Source organism: Macrotis lagotis, chromosome 1 (assembly GCF_037893015.1).
Source record: "Macrotis lagotis isolate mMagLag1 chromosome 1, bilby.v1.9.chrom.fasta, whole genome shotgun sequence".
In the NCBI taxonomy this organism is placed as follows: Eukaryota; Metazoa; Chordata; class Mammalia; order Peramelemorphia; family Peramelidae; genus Macrotis; species Macrotis lagotis.
The window spans coordinates 914,130,250-914,143,404 of record NC_133658.1 but is presented as its reverse complement, the minus strand read 5'-3'; the positions used below and the strand labels follow the sequence as shown (position 1 = coordinate 914,143,404).

Here is a 13,155-nt window from a genome sequence, read left to right as displayed (position 1 = left end):
GATTTTGCTTTTCCAAAGAATTCTTAAAATTCTTAAATTCTTAAAAAGGGAAGAAGAAAAACAGAGACAAAGATAGGCTCTTCTTTTAAAGTAAGATTTTTTTTTTTTGCAAGGCAAATGGGGTTAAGTGGCTTGCCCAAGGCCACACAGCTAGATAATTATTATGTGTCTGAGGCCGGATTTGAACCCAGGTACTCCTGACTCCAGGGCCGGTGCTCTATCCACTGGGCCGCCTAGCCACCCCCTAGAGTAAGATTCTTGAGAGCGAGGGAGTTATCTATATTTTTCTAACACTTCAACATTAACAAAAACCTTTTCTCCCAATCAATGTGGTTAGTAGGTTGTATGAGTATTTCTATTTCCATTTTACAGGAGACTGAGGTTCATAGATATGCAAAAAGGGAAAGGAATGCTCCACTGGCCCTACATCTTTTTTTTAAGGGTTTTTTTTTTACAAGTCTATGGGGTAAGTGACTTGCCCAAGGCCACACAGCTAGGTAATTATTAAGTGTCTGAGACCAAATTTGAACTTGGGTATTCCTGACTCCAGAGCCATGTTCTATCCATTGCACCACCTAGCTACCCCAGGCCCTGTATCTTCTAATGCAATTCTGATCACCATCTCTCAAGGGAAGTCTATGCCAAGTTCTCTTGTGGGTACACACACATACACCAACCCAGTTCAACATACTGAGACCTGCATTCACTAGGCTTCTGTAAACCGGAGTGTGTCTGTACAATGTAGTCAAGAGGTCAATTAAGTTTGACGAGTTCCCTAAGATCAACTCGGCATTTTCTTTGATGATAATCTGCCTCCTTTATTCATTATTTTGATACTGGAAGGAATCCAAACTGATCAGCTTACAAGGAAGAAACCGAGGATCTGCTAGAAGTGCAACTGCTTCAGTTCACATTATGAATTAGTAGCTGTTACTTTTTAGATTCATTTTAAATTTAAAAAAAAAATCTTACACAGAATCATTGGGGTGCTGACAAATATTTATTTGCTCTCTGAAAAAATAAGCAGGTCACGTGGTCAACATTATTAACATTTCTCCATCATTTTCTCACATCATGTCTTACATTAACATAACAATAAACATCACGTGTAGCGTCCATTGACTTCTGAGGTATAAATGCTCACATTGGAAATTGTTTATATTTTTAAATTTATTATTTTTATTTATTTATTTTTTCATTAAAGCTTTTATTTGAATTTTACATTTTTCCCCCAATCTTACGTCCCCCCTCCCCACAGAAAGCAATTTGTTTCCATGTTGTACATTGATCCACATTGAGTCACACTGAAAATGTAACATTCAATCAGTTCAGTTTGAAACGGCTCCAGTCACCATTGGGCAAGTCAGGGAAGTATTAACAAGTCTAAGTGATACAATCTCTGCTGACCATCTTCCTGGTGAGCTTAACAGAGCGAGGCGGTCCACCTTGCCCCAGAGAGACCACCCGGTGAGACTTTAAACACACAAACCACTGAACTCCTTCCTCCTCTCGAATTCATCCATCTGACTTTCCCAAGGATGATCCTACCTGGTGACTCTCTCCTGATTCTCCCTCCCAGCATCCAGTCCTCAGGTGTTAGCACAAAAGTGGAATAGATTTGGTATCATTCTATTAAAAGTCAAGTTGAACTAAACTTTTATAATTGCTTCAACTACTATTCCATTTCCCATCACCATGTCATTGCACAGGTAGGTTTGTGTGCATTCTCACCTCATTTTCCTTAGGACCTGTGCTTGCCTTCGGGTTCAGGGGCAGCCTCCATGAGACCTTTCATGAGTCCCCCCCTCCCCCAGTAGGTAGGGTCCCCATACACCAACAAAAATAAACTTCTTCCAATCAGAAACTGATTGTTTTTCCCTGGTGTCTAATTACTATTTGATGAGCTCAACTGGTTTGCATCTGATTTAACTATATTCGGCCGTGGGAATGAACCCCAGTTTTTCCCTTTGTAAAATGGGAGAAAATAGGTCAGACTAGACCTGTTTTTTAGTCCCTTTCAGTCTTCCTCTATGACTGAGTGTGAATGGTTGGTCTATCTCCCCTACCTCTCTTTGGTAGACTTATAGCTCAGACATTGCCTCAGGTTTATTAAGGGTGACAACACTGAAGTTTCTTTATATATTTCTCAAGCCTTGGCATTATTGATTGGGTTGTTATTGTTTCTTTTTGAACAGCCCCTCTTGCTAAACTCTCCTTTAGCCTAGACCCTCTACTGCCACTCCCCTTTTATCTAGAAGGGCAGGGAGACCCATCTGCCCCCTTCTCTCTAACATGGTCCCACTCAGAGAAGTTATTTTTCTTGAACTTTGGGAGTAGATGGAGTTTTTCAGAATTTTGATGCCAAAGGCAGTTAAATTTCAGAACTCACCCCAACAGCCACCCCCACCTGAAGAAGGTACTTTGACTGTGAAGACTGAAAAGGTGGTTGGGTCTTATGTTAGACCAAGATGTAAGTCTAGGATTCTGAGCATGACCAGGTTAGACAAAACAGGATTCAAATTGCATCTGAAGTGAGAGGGTTGTTGATCTTAGGACTGAAAGAGAGCTCAGGAGGTGGCTGGTCCATACCTCAGCAGGAAGATCTACTGTTCCCTGCGCTTATTTAGTTATCTGTCAAGACTTAGCTTAAGGACCACCTCTTCCAGGTTACCTACCCTGGTTCTTTTGTTAGCATTGAAGATATTTTACCATAATTTCTAGGCTCATACCATTATTTCTGCTAAACTGTTGATTTTCCTTGACTGAAATGCCCTCCCTCCCTTCTCATCTCTATCTCTTTGAACAGAGCTGACGAATCACCTCCTATAAGGGTCTTCCTTAACCTCTCCTTCATTCTCAAATATATTTTGAATTTACTCACTTGTGTACTAATACTCTGCCTCCCATCCCCTCAGGAAAAAGGTATTGCTTCCTTTTAAATTAATTTTTTTTTGCAAGGCAATAGGGTTAAGTGGCTTGCTCAAGGCCACACAGCTAGGTGATTATTAAATGTCTGAGGCCACATTTGAACTCAGGTCCTCCTGACTCCAGGGCTGGTGCTCTATCCACTGAGTCATCTAGCCACCCCTATTGCTTCCTTTTTACTCTTCCCTCCCCAGCAGTGGATATACCAGACTCTTAGTAAATGCTTGAATTTTCTTTAATTTCTGCTTTATCTTCATACCTCTCCTTATATTATATTCATAGGATCAGAAACTGGAGGATGGAAGGATTCTCAGATACCATCCACCCAAGCCCTCATTTTACAGACGAGGGACCTTGAGTCCAGAGAGGTGAAGGTTCACACAGTGAGGAAGCATCTGAGGTGAGAGGTTACTGAGCACAAAGAACTTTGGAGGAAGTTGAAGCGTGACAGGACCAGGACCAGTTAGCCCCCAAACACAGAAGCAATGATATTTATGGGAAGGCTCAACTGAAGGACAGGGGGCAGGACCCCTGGATCTAAGAGTAGAGAGGGGTTTAGAGGCTCCAGATGGTCATACCTCTTCTTTGATGTCATTCTCATTAATAAAGTCAGATATGTTTCTGAAGTAGAACCTTTTGACAAATTCAAGGACTTAATTGATGACCACTTCCTTTTCCGTGTTTTTTGTAGCTGTGGCTGCTGAGGATGGGAGCTGTGGCTCCTGCAGGAACAGTTGGCAAGCCATCTCTTTCCAAGCATTGCTTGCCTGGACAGTGGGTTCAGGGACAGGCTGTGGAAGTAGGGTTGTTGGTTTGCGAAGATGGTGCCACTGTTCCTGAGATTTCTTGGATTTTCCTTCCTTCCATTAAAGTTGGTTGGCAATTGGTTTAGTGTTGGCGGAGATAGTAGGCTCTACTATCTTGCTTTTTCAAAAGATACATGGTTCCTTGAAATGAATGTAGTTTTTCAAATGTGATCTCAACAGGACAGAGGGACCACCCTCCCTCTTCTCCTGGGCATTTTACCTTTGATAAGGTAGCCCAAGGTGGCTTTTGTTTCTTGGACAACCCTGCCACACTGCTAATTCAAAATGAACCTGTTGCTCACTAAAAGTCTTTTTAGATGAACAGCTGACGAGCCATGCCTCCCTCACATTATACTGAAATGATGAACATTTTGCAGCCTCTATATGTGATTTTACATGTATTCTTATCCAATTTTACAGTATTCCATTCAGTCTAAGGCTGTTTAACTCTCTCTTCTCTCTCCAATGTATTAACTGTCCCTCCGGCTTTGTGTTATCTGTCTATTCAATGAACGTGCCACTCATGCCTTTACCCAAGTTGCTGACAAAAGTGTTAAACTGCTCAGGGCCAGCTTAGCACAGATCCTTTGGGAAGGTCCCTAGGGTCTTCCTCCTAACCTCAAACTGAATAATTAGACTCAGTCATTCAAGCAGTACAGAATCCACTCACAAATCTCTACTTTTTCATTAGCAAAACAGGAGATGGTCTTTTTCCCCCCAGAAATTCTTTGGTCTGATTCTCATAGAACTGATCTTTATTCCTCCCACCACCATGGGAATAAGTAAAATTGGTGACAAGTAAAATTTCAATAGAAAAGCTTGGTATGGTGGGAAACACACTGGCTCTAGAGTCTAAGCATCTGCATTAAATCCCACTTTTGATGCTTACCAGTTGGTAGAGCTGCAATTCCTTCACCTCTTTAGGTCTGTTTCCTCATCTGTAAAATGAGAGAGATTGGAGGCAGCTAGGTGGTGCAGTGGATAGAACATTGGTCCTGGAGTCAGGAGGACCTGAGTTCAAATCCAGCTTCAGATACTTAATTGCCTTAGCTCTGTGACCCTGGGCAAGTCACTTAACCCCATTGCCTTAAGTAAATAAAAAAAAAATTTAAATGAGAGGGATTAAAGTACATGACCCTCAGGGAGGTCCTTTAAATTTAGGATCCTGCAATCCCCTCACTCTATATTCTTTACCTACTTGGAAATCCCAATGCCTAAGACATGTCTATAATATATGCTAGTCATATAGTTTTCTTGATTGAATTTCCACCAAGTACACTATCAACCAAATGACAATTCTGTTATTAAGTTCAAAATTCCCTGCCTTTTCTAGACAACCACTTCTCTCACCTGGTCACCCCTACCTTTGTGATAATGTTTTAGTTACAAAATCTCTTAAGTTCGAGAGGTCTCTTGGTGACCGTCTAACTAGTTCAATTTTTATCTCAAGATTACGATTAGGAGAGGGTGATGCGGTGGGGAAGTCATGTGGGTAGAGTTAAGAGGGTGGAAGCCAGAGACAACAAGGACAATGAACTCTATCACATCTCATTTTTTTTTCTCTAGTAAAAACTGAGTATAGCCTTTTCACCACTGCAGCTTTCAAGGGCCGAAGGAGAAAAAAATAAACATTGCAAGAGAACAAAATGGCAGGTAGCCTGAGAAGCTGGCTACCCAAAAGACATATCCACCTCTCACTTGCAAGACAGGTATCACACAGTCATGTGGGATGATAAGCAGACTTATGAGTTGACTATTTTAGGACTCTGGTTGAATGTCAGGAGGAAATACTTAGGAGGAAGAATTATAAATTTGGGAATGCCATCTGTCAAGAGATCAATAGGAGCTCAGTTTTGCCTCCTAGGCAAAATAGGACATAGAATGATATCCCAGAGACTGAAGGGCTAGACCCAGCCTGGGTTGTGGCCACTGATGTGAAAATTAGCTGCTCCTTTCTTACCCAGCCCTTACCATACTTCCCATTAAGAAAGCACCCCCATGTGCTCGCTGGCTTCCCAAAGGCTCAGCTCTATAGAGTCAAGACTGACTGACCTAGTGAGGAATACTCAGAGTATGAACTACCTCAGCTATCACTCAAGATGGAGTTTAAGATTTCTTCTGCCTTCTTCTCCAACTTCTAGAAAGAATTATGGTCTCAACGATGACTCCTCCTTTGGTCACCCAAATGACTCCAGAAAATCTCCCATGGACCATTTTGGTAGTCTTCATCATTGTGGGTGTTGCATTGCTGCTGCTGCTCTCTTCTGTTGGGCTCTGTTCATAGAAGACTTCTGAAATTGAGGTAACAGCTCTCCTTAGCATTCCTCACTTATCCCATTTCCAACCTCTTTCCTGATTGTTCCTCCCTTGGTAAGATTACCCTCCATTTTCTCTGTATGTAACTATGGACAGACATGTAGTCTTCCCTACTGGAGCATAAGCTCTTTGGGGTGTATCCTCTTACCCACCCCCCTTCCCTTTTGACTTCTTTCACCTCCATTTTTCAGTCTTCTTTTCCCTTGTCTCCTCTTTCATGACTCTTCTTTTCCGTCTTCTCTCTTCTCCATAACTATCTCTCTCTCTTCATCTTCTCTCCATTTCTCTTTCCTCTGTCACCTTCCTTCCCCTTCTCTTTCTACTAGTACCTAACCCTAAAAAGTGAAGAAGAGTCAAAGGCTGCTTTTGCTAGGTGGGTCTGGAGGGCTAGAGAGTTTGGAAAGGCAGTGGGGACAACTCCCTCAGGCTCACTTTCCCTAGCCCATACATCTGTCTTCAAATTTATTTGAAATATTCAAATTTATCTCCTACATGCGGGTCACACTAGCCACCACAATCTCCAATCTGAGATTGGCAAATGGGATAGAATACATCAGAAGTTTGATAGTCTGAAAGTTTCCCAAGGACAGACAGCTTTAGAGAGAGGAACTTTCTCCATGAATCATCCATCCATGCATCCAACAATACTGAGAATCTGCCAATGTGCTAGATACTGAGAGACATGAAACTACACCTGAGAACAAAATAGATTTTTGCTCTTGAGGCCGGGCCTAGAGTCAGGCAGATCGGAATTAAAATCTGACTGCAGATATTTACTAGTGATGTGGCCCTGGGCAAGTCACTGAACTTCTGTTTGCTTCAGTTTCCTCATCTGTCAAATGTACCTCTCCAGTTTGATGTGGGGACCAAATAGGATAATATTGGTAAAACAATAGGGACCCAGTGAGTTAGACAAACCTACAAGTAAAACAAAAGGTTCCAACAAGATTCTATCCAGGTTCAGAAGTTAGAAAGGCCATATCTTTTGGGGGGAATCAGGATAGGATGATCAAGGTGGCACTGAAGTTGAATTTTCAAGGATGGGGTAGGATTTTAGCAGGTCTCCATAACATGGAGTGAGTGGGACATTCTGGGCAGAGGGACCCTCTCTGGAGATTACCTGATAGTAATTACTATACCCTAGATTTTGCTAGGAAATCTCTTTATTGGTAAAGATTCCCAGGGCTTGATATTAAATATGCTAGGGTATGAGCTCAAAAATTAGAGCGGATAGGAAGGTGGGGGAATGCAGGGAGGATTCTCCTGGGGAGCGACCTTGGCTGTTCACAGCTGGTCTTGGAGCTTCAGTGCTGGAGCAGGTTCTGAGTGTGAAGATCTCATTGAGGGAGACCCTGGCTTCATCTCTTCTTCCTCACTGCCTGCCTTCCCTTCTGCTTTGCTTTACACACAGCTGTGGAGACATCTTGTGAGGTGCTGCAGCTATACCAGAAGGAGAATGTGTACCCCAAGATGATGGGAGAGTATCTTAGAAATTCCCTCTTTTTGATACATCAATATTTTGTTACTGTGTGGCTCGAGAGTGAGAACACCAAGGTATGTGACAGTCACTGTGGGAGGCTGTTCAAGACCAGCATCAGTGCCTCCTCCTCTTCCTCTCTTCTTGTCTTTCTCTCCCCTTTGAGAACCTGTGAGAAAATCTGACTGCAGAAATCTGGAGCCTAGAAGGTGGGGGGCTGCAGGGAGTGAAGGGGGGACTTGCCAAGCATTCAGATGCAGCAGCAGCTACTCTGGGTGAAGAATGCACAAGACCCAAGAAGAGTAGGACTCCCCCAAAAGGAAGTTTCAAAAGGAGTCTTTGGCTCTCCTCCCTTCACCTGCCAGTCCGCCTGCCTGCCCATCTCCATGCCTCCCACCCTCCAGACCCTCCAGACCGCCACAGATCTTCAGAAGATGGGGAGGAGGGCAGTGACCTCCTCCATGGTGCAGGAAGTACCCGTGAGTCCAACTGCATAGGCGGGTGGGCAGGGTGTCAGAGGTGCCACAATTTACATTGAATCAGATGGCCCTTCAAGTCTGAAGGGCCCACATGCTCCAGGACAAAACTTGCAGTGTCAACAAAATAAGAAATTTGCCTTTGCCTCTGCCTCTTCCCTCTCCATCCCCATACCTTCCCTCCCCCCAGACACCATCCAAGTACAGCCTTAGTCCCTCTCCCTGACTACAGAGAGCATTTCTTAGGTTCCAGTCTCTCCCCAGTCCAATCCATCCCCACCAAGCTCCCAAGATGCTTCTCTTCAGGTGGCAGTCTGACCAGGTCACTCACCTGCTCTAAAGTCTGCTGTGGCTCCCTATTACCTCTGATAGTGATGACCTGCCTCCCAAGGAGGCTCCCTCCCCACCCTCCCCACCTTGCTACTCAATGCCCCTCTATCTTCTCTGGTCTCTTGAGCAGGAGACCCAAGCTTTCCCCTCTAGTGTCCCAGACCTTTCCTGAGGTTATTCCCTGCTTTCTCAGAAACTTCCTGACCCTTCAAGACTCATCTCAGGGGCCACCTACTCTAGGAAGCCCACCCTGATCCCCTCCCTCCTTTTCCCCCTTTCCTTGTACTGTGCTCATCCTTACACTCCTCCCCAAGTAATCATACCCTCCTTGGATCAGGGTATGCCCCTTTGTCACCAGCCCTGGCCCTGGTGGATTAGTTATGGTGCTTGTTTGGATGAACCTTGGGCTGCTTTGTTAGTGCTGCAAGTCCCAGCAGATAAGGGGAGGCACCATACTGATCCTGGGATCTCCTCAAGCCCTCCCTCCTAGTGCTTCCCTCACTTGAGCCACCCCAGCCCTCATCCTCAAATTGTATTAAACTTCTCCAGAGGTTCCCTGATAACATCCAGGCTCTGGGAACTGTGAGGTCTTTGGTGCCCTCAGGGATGTTACTACAACCTTTATCTTCACTGTAGTGCCATCTCGGCCCCTTTCCTTCACATGGCCATGGGTCGGGCACACTCCACCTCTCCTGGCTCCAGGATTTTCGCTCACTGAGTGTGTTCTGCAAGAAATGACATGAATTTCCACCAGTTAATCCTCCCCCCATTCTCCTTTCTCCATGGCCTCCCTTATACACCTAACCACTTTGACCCATGTCTGGAGGATGAGTTGTCCACAGACTCAGAGTGTCTTGCCCAAGGCTTCAATGGATGAGATAAATGTGGGAAAGAAGAGCAGTGAGGTCCTGCCCTAGGCTACAGCCTACAAACCACTTGCTTCCAAGTAAATAGAGCCCTGGATTTGGACCTAGGGGAGCCTACTCTTCCCCACCTGTGTGACTCCCCACCCTGCCCTCAGCTTCCCCATCTGTAAAATGGGGGTGGATGGCTTCTGAGGCCCCTTTAAGTTCCAGATCCTGGGAGAAGCCCCTCCCCGACCTAGGGCCATTGACTCACATCTTCAAAAACCCTTGAAGGGAGCAGCTGAGTAAGGCACTGTAGATAACCTCAAAAGTGGAACTCCGAGCCAGGCTTGCCCATCAGCCCCAGTACCTTGGTCAGAGCCATCATGGTCTCTTAGATCACCTGACTGTTTAAAGGATCACTGAATGAACTGAGGAACGTCTCCAGAAGCAGCTTCTGGTAGTTTTTCACCTGGGTGGGGAGACAGGCCACCCAGCAGGGAGGGCCCCAACTGCTCCCTCTTCTCACCTCTTTGGGAGCCCTGATGGCTATGTTGCCCAGGGCCATTCGGACAGCAGGTGCAGGATGCTGTGGACATGATTGACCACCTTGGTCAACTTTACCACTGTGAACTTCATCATCTTCTGGCAGAGACCAAAAAGGGGGACAGTGATGAGCAAAGGAAGATCCCTCCGGTGGCAAGTCCCTAAGGGCACTGGGAAGAGACCAGAGGCTCAGGGCTGTGCAAGCCTTGGTTCTGTGGAGATGCCCATTTTCCTCAGTGTCAAGGTTGAGATGCTAGTTGAACAAGGCTTGACTAAAAATCCTTCTGTGGGCAGCCCCTAGACCAGAGATCAATGCCCACTGGCTGGGGGAGTGTGTGGGCCCACTGAACCCAGGATCAAAGAGCCTTTGAAGGAGGGTTGTCAATTGGCCCCCCTAGGTCTCCCCCTTGCCACCCCAGCATTCCCCCCCCCCCATGTTTACACATGCTCACACATGCTCATATTCATAAATATATACACACATACAAATACACACCTTAAGATAGTTTTGATCTCCAGTTCCCCTCAGAATGTTGTCTCCCTTGGGGCAAGTCAGGCAAAGGGATGATTGCCTCCCCCTCCCCTGCAGGTGGACCGCAGAGACCTGGTTGGGATCAGCTCCCCATGATGCAACACCTTCTGGGAAGAGGGAACAGGGAGGGGGAGGGAAGTGTTGAGGTGTTGGGATGAAGGAGAGCCAGGGTGGTGTTGACCTCCGACTCCGTGAATTCATTAAGCAAACTCTGGGGGCAAGCCTCCCACCCTCCCACCCTGGGGCTGCCCACAGGTCACAGGAACCTATTGCCAAGCTAACAGACCCAGATCAGTTCAGCACCTTGATCTCTGACCACCTCTGGCTGGTGACCTCTGGTCTGCTCCCTGGGCTGCCACCCAATCAGCCCAAGATAGAGCCCACAAATGGTAGCAATGACCAGGCAGGGGAAGAGGGAGAGGTCCCAGCCTCTGGGCTAGGAAGCAGCAGCTCTGGCTCCCCTTATGCTGCCCACCTTCCACTTCTCTGAAGGTGGCTGTGCTGCTGACTCTCCAGGAGCTTGAATGAATCTGAATCCAGTCCCGGGAACATCAGCTCTGAAATGTCTGTAGGAGTACTAGGAAGAGTGATGGCTCTGGGGAAGGAGAGAGGCAGCTTTAGAGGGGCAGGGACTTTTCTGCAATCCCATCCCTCATGATTTCTTAAACAATTGTGTTCTATCACATTAACATTTGTTCAACTATTCCACAATTGATGGGCACACCCTCAATTTCCAATTCTTGACAAGAGCTGTAGGTGGGATTTTTACCCCTTTTTCATGATCATAGACCCAATAGTGTTTTTTTTCCATAGGTTTTTGCAAGGCAAATGGGGTTAAGTGGCTTGCCCAAGGCCACACAGCTAGGTAATAAGTGTCTGAGGCTGGATTTGAACTCAGGTACTCCTGGTTTCAGGGCTGGTGCTATCCACTGCACCACCTAGCCGTCCCCCCAATAGTGGTTTTGCACATTTTTATTGCCCTTTGGGCTCAGTTTCAAATTGTTCTCCAGAAAGGTTGGATCAGTTAGCAACTCCACTAACAATGCATTAGTGTCTTTTCCCACATTTCCTCCAACAGTGATCATTTTTTTCTAGGCACACTGGTCAATCTGAGAGGTATGAGTTGGTTTCTCAGATGTTTAAATGTGCAGTTTTCTATTGAGCAATTTTTCATATGACTATAGATTCCAGCACCACCACCACCTGTGGAAAGTTGGTCCTGTCACCCCCTCCCCCAACCTCCCATTCCTTTGGATCCATTTAGTACATGCCCACAGGGACTCATGTTTTCTCCTCCAGCTAGAAACTGAGCTCCTGGAGAGCAGGAGCTACACTTTTTGCCTCATCAGCAGTTTCTGCCCATAGTAGATGCTTAGACCATTAGGTCTTAGTAGTGGTTTTATTGACTCTGCCTCTCCCTACATGGTATTTTTAAACTATCCAGTAAGCTGAGCCAGGACCTTAGGAGATGCTGCCTGACCCAGAGTCAGGAAGGCTCGATATAGAATCCCATCAGACATTCACAATCCTTTAGAGTTTCCTCATCTGTTACCAGAGAAGCTCCTTCCTATCCAATCCCCCTCCCAAGGGTCTTCTCAAGACAGCATGAAATCATGGCGAGGGACTCCCCGGCATCCCAGTATGGCTGTGGTTGGATCCCTGAGATCCTTTCAGTTCTGCAATCCACCCTGAAACCTCTTTGTTGTACTTGTGAATATCCCCCAAAGGAGCAGAGGGTGGCTCAGGTTACCTGGCCAGAAGATACACTCCTCTGTGACTTGGCATCTTTCAGGAAAGTCCACATCTTTTGGTGCTTCAAGCTCTGTAGCAGGTTCTGGCTCCCTGCTTGACTAGGCATCTGCTGGAGAGTTTTGATGACCAGTCTGGAAAAGAGACCCATCAGTTCATTAGCAAGCTTCTATGTGACAGAGGGGCTGCCAGTCAGAGGGAGAACACAGCCTTCAAACAGAAAACAGGCAGCTGAGGAGAAGGGCCAGGAGGCCTTGTGGAGGCTGGGGAGGACAGTAGTCCCAAGAGAGGAGGGGGGGTGGTCTGGGCATAACAATGCCCAGAAGATGGGGTCCCCACCTCTGAATTTTTCCCCTATTGTCTTCCAGGCTTCAGAGCCTGGTACATGGTAGGTCCTCTATAGATGTGCCTCTTGATGAATGGATTGATGAAGGGCAGAAAGGCTATTGTTTTTGGCCTGCCCCAAGATGACTAAGGCTCGCTCTCAGGGCCAGGAGCTGCCCATATCTGGCAGGGAACCAGACTTCAGTTGAACATCTAGTCAAGGTGATTGGAAACTGTCATGCTCTCAAAGCCCAGGAGCTCATCCCCCCGAGCCTTGGCAAGCCAGTGAGCAGTACCTGCAGGACAGAATCTCACCAGGGTTGCAATCCGGATGATGCTTCAGTTGTCTGCAGTTGACGGGTTCTGCCAGAATAGGGCGTTACTACTCAGTTCCTGAGAGACTAGCAGAAGAGCTCTGGAAAGACTTCCTGCGGCTCCTTTCTGCCCAGTACCTTAGTCACTTGGTACAGACCACCCATCGTCTGGGGAAGGAAGTGACTCCACGTCCAGGCTCCCAACTAGCACTGCCCCCCCATACACACACTCACCCACCCACCAGGAATATGTGGGGAGGGGGTGTCAGGTGAGATAGAGCTAAGTCCCTGCCAACCCATACTTGCTTATCACAATAAGGTCCACAGGTGCCAGCTGTCCTCTAAGCAGTTCAGGTTGTTACTGGGAGCTGAGCTTTCCTGGATGCTGGGTATCAAAGCTTTTAGAATATTTATACTAAAGGCAGAGTCTTTTTTCAGAAATTCTCAAACCTTGTCAATATCCCTGTAATGGAAACATCAGTGGCTCCCCATCATTCAGCTAAGTTCTGCCCAGC

At 46.3% G+C, this 13,155-nt stretch overlaps 1 long non-coding RNA gene across 3 annotated transcripts; it reads left to right on the top strand.

Moving 5' to 3' along the window:
• Positions 1 to 2,348: 2,348 nt before the first annotated feature.
• On the top strand, positions 2,349 to 9,396 carry LOC141509830 (uncharacterized). Of its 3 annotated transcripts, none has more exons than XR_012474716.1 (5): positions 2,349 to 2,470; positions 3,208 to 3,325; positions 5,298 to 5,440; positions 5,873 to 6,033; positions 7,459 to 9,396. It is a non-coding gene; the product is annotated as an uncharacterized LOC141509830 (long non-coding RNA). The 3 variants fall into 3 exon arrangements; XR_012474715.1 differs by having other exon boundaries at positions 2,349 to 2,498; XR_012474717.1 differs by lacking the exon at positions 2,349 to 2,470 and adding an exon at positions 2,515 to 2,666.
• Positions 9,397 to 13,155: the final 3,759 nt, after the last annotated feature.